This window comes from Sorghum bicolor, chromosome 3 (genome assembly GCF_000003195.3).
Source record: "Sorghum bicolor cultivar BTx623 chromosome 3, Sorghum_bicolor_NCBIv3, whole genome shotgun sequence".
In the NCBI taxonomy this organism is placed as follows: Eukaryota; Viridiplantae; Streptophyta; class Magnoliopsida; order Poales; family Poaceae; genus Sorghum; species Sorghum bicolor.
Window position 1 is genome coordinate 34,880,262 of NC_012872.2, and position 8,614 is coordinate 34,888,875.

The window sequence follows — 8,614 nt, forward strand, 5'->3', positions numbered from 1 at the left end:
CTGTTTGGAGATAGTGCTAATCTTGATGCAAGATAGGTGCACGGTTTGCATAGAACATACCATATGCTTGGAAACAAATTTGGATGCACTCGATGGAACTCCTTGACGACGTGTGTCAAATGGAATCTCGCTATGGTGCGTTTAGAAAGAGTGTTAGTTTCGGTGCAAGATATGTTCATGGTTTGTGCCCAATGCACCATAGTCTAACAAACCATTTTGGAAGCACCTGTAGGTACTTCGGTGAAGAGGCTCAAGTGGAAGCACGGTTTGATCTGTTTGGAGATAGTGCTAATCTTGATGGAAGACAGGTGCATGGTTTGCAAGCAACATAAGATATGCTTAGAAATCAATTTGGACGCACCCAATGGAACTCCTAGATGACGTGTGTCAAATGGAATCTTGCTTCGGTCCGTTTGTAGACATTGTAAGTTTTAGAGCAAGATAGGTGCACAGTTTGCGCCTAATGCACCATAGTCTAAGAAACCATTTTGGACGCACTATTTGGTACTCCTGGGTGAAGAGGCTCAAGTGGAAGCTTGGTTCGGTCAGTTTGGAGATAGTGCTAATCCTTATGCAAGGTAGGTGCGTGGTTTGCATTGAACATACCAAATGCTTGGAAATCAATTTGGATGCACCCGATTGAACTCCTTGGTGACGTGTGTCATATGGAGTCTCGCTTCGGTCCATTTGGAGACATTATTAGTTTCGGTGCAAGATAGGTGCACAGTTTCCACCTAATGCACCATAGTCTAAGAAACCATTTTGGACGCACTTGTTGGTACTTCTAGGTGAAGGGGCTCAAGTGGATGCTCGGTTCAGTCTGTTTGGAGATAGTCCTAATCTTGATGCAAGATAGGTGCACGGTTTGCACGGAACATACCAAATGCTTGAAAATCAATCTGGACGCACATGATGGAACTCCTAGATGTCGTGTGTCATACGAAATCTTGCTTCGGTCTGTTTGGAGACAGTGTTAGTTTTGGTGCAAGATATGTGCTAGGTTTGCACATAATGCAGCATAGGCTAAGAAACCATTTTGGACACAACCGATGGTACTCCTAGGTAAAAGGCTCAAGTGAAAGCTAGTTTGGTCTATGTGGAGATAGTGCTAATTGTGATGCAAGATAGATGCACGGTTTGCATGGAACGTACCATATGCTTAGAAATTAATTTGGACACACCCCATAGAACTCCTTGATGACGTGTGTCATATGGCATCTCGCTTTGGTGTGCTTAGAGATAGTATTAGCTTCGGTGCAAGATATATGCACGGTTTGCGCCAAATGCACCAAAGTCTAAGAAACCATTTTGGAAGCACCTGTTGGTACTCTTAGGTGAAGAGGCTCAAGTTGAGGCTCGATTCGGTCTGTTTAGAGATAGTGCTAATCTTGATGCAAGATAGGTGCAAGATTTGCATGGAACATACCATATGCTCAGAAATCAATTTGGACGCACCAGATGGAACTCCTAGGTGACATGTGTCATATGGAATCTCACTTCGGTCCATTTAGAGACAGTGTAAGTTTTGATGCCAGATAGGTGCCTCGTTTGGACCTAATGCACCATAGGATAAGAATCCATTTTGCACGCACACGATGGTACTCCTAGGTCAAGGGGCTCAAGTGAAAGCTCGGTTTGGTCTGTTTTGAGATAGTGCTAATCTTGATGCAAGATAGATGCACGGTTTGCATGGAACATATGATATGCTCAAAAATCAATTAGGACGCACCTGATATAACTCCTTGATGATGTGTCATATGGAATCTTGCTTCGGTTTGTTTAGAGACAGCGTTAGTTTTGGTAGAAGATATGTGCACGGTTTACGCCTAATGCACCATAGGCTAAGAAACCATGTTAGACGCACCCGATGGTACTCATAGTTGAAGAGGCTCAAGTGGAGGCTCGATTTGGCCTGTTCAGATATAGTGCTAATCTTGATGCAAGATAGTTGCACAGTTTGCATGGAACGTACCATATCTTAAGAAATCAATTTGGACGCTCCCAATGGAACTCCTAGATGAAATGTGTCATATGGAATCTCGCTTCGGTCTGTTTGGAGACAATGTTAGTTTCAGTGCAAGATAGGTGCATAGATTGTGCCTATTGCACCATAGTCTAAGAAACCATTTTTGACGCACCTGTTTGTACTCCTAGATGAAGAGGCTCAAGTGGAAGCTCGGTTCGGTCTGTTTGGAGATAGTGCTAATCTTGATGCAAGATAGGTGCACGGTTTGCATAGAACATACCATATGCTTGGAAATAAATTTGGATGCACTCGATGGAACTCCTTGACGACGTGTGTCAAATGGAATCTCGCTATGGTCCATTTAGAAACAGTGTTAGTTTCGGTGCAAGATATGTTCATGGTTTGTGCCCAATGCACCATAGTCTAAGAAACCATTTTGGAAGCACCTGTAGGTACTTCGGTGAAGAGGCTCAAGTGGAAGCACGGTTTGATCTGTTTGGAGATAGTGCTAATCTTGATGGAAGACAGGTGCATGATTTGCAAGCAACATAAGATATGCTTAGAAATCAATTTGGACGCACCCAATGGAACTCCTAGATGACGTGTGTCATATGGAATCTTGCTTCGGTCCGTTTGTAGACATTGTAAGTTTTAGAGCAAGATAGGTGCACAGTTTGCGCCTAATGCACCATAGTCTAAGAAACCATTTTGGACGCACTATTTGGTACTCCTGGGTGAAGAGGCTCAAGTGGAAGCTTGGTTCGGTCAGTTTGGAGATAGTGCTAATCCTTATGCAAGGTAGGTGCATGGATTGCATTGAACATACCATATGCTTGTAAATAAATTTGGATGCACCTGTTGGAACTCCTTGATGACGTGTGTCATATGGAATCTCGCTTCGGTCCATTTGGAGACATTGTTAGATTTGGTGCAAGATTGGTGCACAGTTTGCACCTAATGCACTATAGTCTAAGAAACCATTTTGGACGCACTTGTCGGTACTCCTAGGTGACGAGGCTCAAGTGGATGCTCGGTTCGGTCTGTTTGGAGATAGTGCTAATTTTGATTCAAGATAGGTACACGGTTTGCATGGAACATACCAAATACTTGTAAATCAATCTAGACGCACATGATGGAACTCCTAGATGACGTGTGTCATATGAAATCTTGCTTCGGTCTGTTTGGAGACAGTGTTAGTTTTGGTGCAAGATATGTGCTAGGTTTGCACATAATGCAGCATAGGCTAAGAAACCATTTTGGACACACCCGATGGTACTCCTAGGTAAAAGGCTCAAGTGAAAGCTCGGTTTGGTCTATTTGGAGATAGTGCTAATCGTGATGCAAGATAGATGCACGGTCTGCATGGAACGTACCATATGCTTAGAAATTAATTTGGACACACCCGATAGAACTCCTTGATGACGTGTGTCATATGGAATCTCGCTTTGGTGTGCTTAGAGACAGTATTAGCTTCGGTGCAAGATATATGCACGGTTTGCGCCAAATGCACAAAAGTCTAAGAAACCATTTTGGAAGCACCTGTTGGTACTCTTGGGTGAAGAGGCTCAAGTGGAGGCTCGATTCGGTCTGTTTAGAGATAGTGCTAATCTTGATGCAAGATAAGTGCAAGATTTCCATGGAACATACCATATGCTCAGAAATCAATTTGGACGCACCAGATGGAACTCCTAGGTGACATGTGTCATATGGAATCTCACTTCAGTCCGTTTAGAGACAGTGTAAGTTTTGATGCAAGATAGGTGCCCCGTTTGGACCTAATGCACCATAGGATAAGAATCCATTTTGCACGCACACGATGGTACTCCTAGGTCAAGGGGCTCAAGTAAAAGCTCGGTTTGGTCTGTTTTGAGATATTGCTAATCTTGATGCAAGATAGATTTACGGTTTGCATGGAACATACGATATGCTCAAAAATCAATTAGGACGCACCTGATATAACTCCTTGATGATGTGTCATATGGAATCTTGCTTCGGTTCGTTTAGAGACAGCGTTAGTTTTGGTAGAAGATATGTGCACGGTTTACGCCTAATGCACCATAGGCTAAGAAACCATGTTAGACGCACCCGATGGTACTCGTTGTTGAAGAGGCTCAAGTGGAGGCTCGATTTGGTCTGTTCGGATATAGTACTAATCTTGATGCAAGATAGTTGCACAGTTTGCATGGAACGTACCATATCTTAAGAAATCAATTTGGACGCTCCCAATGGAACTCCTAGATGACGTGTGTCATATGGAATCTCGCTTCGGTCTGTTTGGAGATAATGTTAGTTTCAGTGCAAGATAGGTGCATAGTTTGTGCCTAATGCACCATAGTCTAAGAAACCATTTTTGACGCACCTGTTTGTACTCCTAGATGAAAAGGCTCAAGTGGAAGCTCGATTCGGTCTGTTTAGAGATAGTGCTAATCTTGATGCAAGATAGGTGCACGGTTTGCATAGAACATACCATATGCTTGGAATCAATTTGGATGCACTCGATGGAACTCCTTGACGACGTGTGTCAAATGGAATCTCGCTATGGTCCGTTTAGAAACAGTGTTAGTTTCGGTGCAAGATATGTTCATGGTTTGTGCCCAATGCACCATAGTCTAAGAAACCATTTTGGAAGCACCTGTAGGTACTTCGGTGAAGAGGCTCAAGTGGAAGCACGGTTTGATCTGTTTGGAGATAGTGCTAATCTTGATGGAAGACAGGTGCATGATTTGCAAGCAACATAAGATATGCTTAGAAATCAATTTGGACGCACCCAATGGAACTCCTAGATGACGTGTGTCATATGGAATCTTGCTTCGGTCCGTTTGTAGACATTGTAAGTTTTAGAGCAAGATAGGTGCACAGTTTGCGCCTAATGCACCATAGTCTAAGAAACCATTTTGGATGCACTATTTGGTACTCCTGGGTGAAGAGGCTCAAGTGGAAGCTTGGTTCGGTCAGTTTGGAGATAGTGCTAATCCTTATGCAAGGTAGGTGCGTGGTTTGCATTGAACATACCAAATGCTTGGAAATCAATTTGGATGCACCCGATTGAACTCCTTGGTGACGTGTGTCATATGGAGTCTCGCTTCGGTCCATTTGGAGACATTATTAGTTTCGGTGCAAGATAGGTGCACAGTTTCCACCTAATGCACCATAGTCTAAGAAACCATTTTGGACGCACTTGTTGGTACTACTAGGTGAAGGGGCTCAAGTGGATGCTCGGTTCAGTCTGTTTGGAGATAGTCCTAATCTTGATGCAAGATAGGTGCACGGTTTGCACGGAACATACCAAATGCTTGAAAATCAATCTGGACGCACATGATGGAACTCCTAGATGTCGTGTGTCATACGAAATCTTGCTTCGGTCTGTTTGGAGACAGTGTTAGTTTTGGTGCAAGATATGTGCTAGGTTTGCACATAATGCAGCATAGGCTAAGAAACCATTTTGGACACACCCGATGGTACTCCTAGGTAAAAGGCTCAAGTGAAAGCTCGGTTTGGTCTATTTGGAGATAGTGCTAATCGTGATGCAAGATAGATGCACGGTTTGCATGGAACGTACCATATGCTTAGAAATTAATTTGGACACACCCGATAGAACTCCTTGATGACGTGTGTCATATGGCATCTCGCTTTGGTGTGCTTAGAGATAGTATTAGCTTCGGTGCAAGATATATGCACGGTTTGCGCCAAACGCACCAAAGTCTAAGAAACCATTTTGGAAGCACCTGTTGGTACTCTTAGGTGAAGAGGCTCAAGTTGAGGCTCGATTCGGTCTGTTTAGAGATAGTGCTAATCTTGATGCAAGATAGGTGCAAGATTTGCATGGAACATACCATATGCTCAGAAATCAATTTGGACGCACCAGATGGAACTCCTAGGTGACATGTGTCATATGGAATCTCACTTCGGTCCATTTAGAGACAGTGTAAGTTTTGATGCCAGATAGGTGCCTCGTTTGGACCTAATGCACCATAGGATAAGAATCCATTTTGCACGCACACGATGGTACTCCTAGGTCAAGGGGCTCAAGTGAAAGCTCGGTTTGGTCTGTTTTGAGATAGTGCTAATCTTGATGCAAGATAGATGCACGGTTTGCATGGAACATATGATATGCTCAAAAATCAATTAGGACGCACCTGATATAACTCCTTGATGATGTGTCATATGGAATCTTGCTTCGGTTTGTTTAGAGACAGCGTTAGTTTTGGTAGAAGATATGTGCACGGTTTACGCCTAATGCACCATAGGCTAAGAAACCATGTTAGACGCACCCGATGGTACTCATAGTTGAAGAGGCTCAAGTGGAGGCTCGATTTGGTCTGTTCGGATATAGTGCTAATCTTGATGCAAGATAGTTGCACAGTTTGCATGGAACGTACCATATCTTAAGAAATCAATTTGGACGCTCCCAATGGAACTCCTAGATGACATGTGTCATATGGAATCTCGCTTCGGTCTATTTGGAGACAATGTTAGTTTCAGTGCAAGATAGGTGCATAGATTGTGCCTAATGCACCATAGTCTAAGAAACCATTTTTGACGCACCTGTTTGTACTCCTAGATAAAGAGGCTCAAGTGGAAGCTCGGTTCGGTCTGTTTGGAGATAGTGCTAATCTTGATGCAAGATAGGTGCACGGTTTGCATAGAACATACCATATGCTTGGAAATAAATTTGGATGCACTCGATGGAACTCCTTGACGACGTGTGTCAAATGGAATCTCGCTATGGTCCGTTTAGAAAGAGTGTTAGTTTCGGTGCAAGATATGTTCATGGTTTGTGCCCAATGCACCATAGTCTAAGAAACCATTTTGGAAGCACCTGTAGGTACTTCGGTGAAGAGGCTCAAGTGGAAGCACGGTTTGATCTGTTTGGAGATAGTGCTAATCTTGATGGAAGACAGGTGCATGATTTGCAAGCAACATAAGATATGCTTAGAAATCAATTTGGACGCACCCAATGGAACTCCTAGATGACGTGTGTCATATGGAATCTTGCTTCGGTCCGTTTGTAGACATTGTAAGTTTTAGAGCAAGATAGGTGCACAGTTTGCGCCTAATGCACCATAGTCTAAGAAACCATTTTGGACGCACTATTTGGTACTCCTGGGTGAAGAGGCTCAAGTGGAAGCTTGGTTCGGTCAGTTTGGAGATAGTGCTAATCCTTATGCAAGGTAGGTGCGTGGTTTGCATTGAACATACCAAATGCTTGGAAATCAATTTGGATGCACCCGATTGAACTCCTTGGTGACGTGTGTCATATGGAGTCTCGCTTCGGTCCATTTGGAGACATTATTAGTTTCGGTGCAAGATAGGTGCACAGTTTCCACCTAATGCACCATAGTCTAAGAAACCATTTTGGACGCACTTGTTGGTACTTCTAGGTGAAGGGGCTCAAGTGGATGCTCGGTTCAGTCTGTTTGGAGATAGTCCTAATCTTGATGCAAGATAGGTGCACGGTTTGCACGGAACATACCAAATGCTTGAAAATCAATCTGGACGCACATGATGGAACTCCTAGATGTCGTGTGTCATACGAAATCTTGCTTCGGTCTGTTTGGAGACAGTGTTAGTTTTGGTGCAAGATATGTGCTAGGTTTGCACATAATGCAGCATAGGCTAAGAAACCATTTTGGACACAACCGATGGTACTCCTAGGTAAAAGGCTCAAGTGAAAGCTAGTTTGGTCTATGTGGAGATAGTGCTAATTGTGATGCAAGATAGATGCACGGTTTGCATGGAACGTACCATATGCTTAGAAATTAATTTGGACACACCCCATAGAACTCCTTGATGACGTGTGTCATATGGCATCTCGCTTTGGTGTGCTTAGAGATAGTATTAGCTTCGGTGCAAGATATATGCACGGTTTGCGCCAAATGCACCAAAGTCTAAGAAACCATTTTGGAAGCACCTGTTGGTACTCTTAGGTGAAGAGGCTCAAGTGGAGGCTCGATTCGGTCTGTTTAGAGATAGTGCTAATCTTGATGCAAGATAGGTGCAAGATTTGCATGGAACATACCATATGCTCAGAAATCAATTTGGACGCACCAGATGGAACTCCTAGGTGACATGTGTCATATGGAATCTCACTTCGGTCCATTTAGAGACAGTGTAAGTTTTGATGCAAGATAGGTGCCTCGTTTGGACCTAATGCACCATAGGATAAGAATCCATTTTGCACGCACACGATGGTACTCCTAGGTCAAGGGGCTCAAGTGAAAGCTCGGTTTGGTCTGTTTTGAGATAGTGCTAATCTTGATGCAAGATAGATGCACGGTTTGCATGGAACATATGATATGCTCAAAAATCAATTAGGACGCACCTGATATAACTCCTTGATGATGTGTCATATGGAATCTTGCTTCGGTTCGTTTAGAGACAGCGTTAGTTTTGGTAGAAGATATGTGCACGGTTTACGCCTAATGCACCATAGGCTAAGAAACCATGTTAGACGCACCCGATGGTACTCATAGTTGAAGAGGCTCAAGTGGAGGCTCGATTTGGTCTGTTCGGATATAGTGCTAATCTTGATGCAAGATAGTTGCACAGTTTGCATGGAACGTACCATCTCTTAAGAAATCAATTTGGACGCTCCCAATGAAACTCCTAGATGACATGTGTCATATGGAATCTCGCTTCGGTCTATTG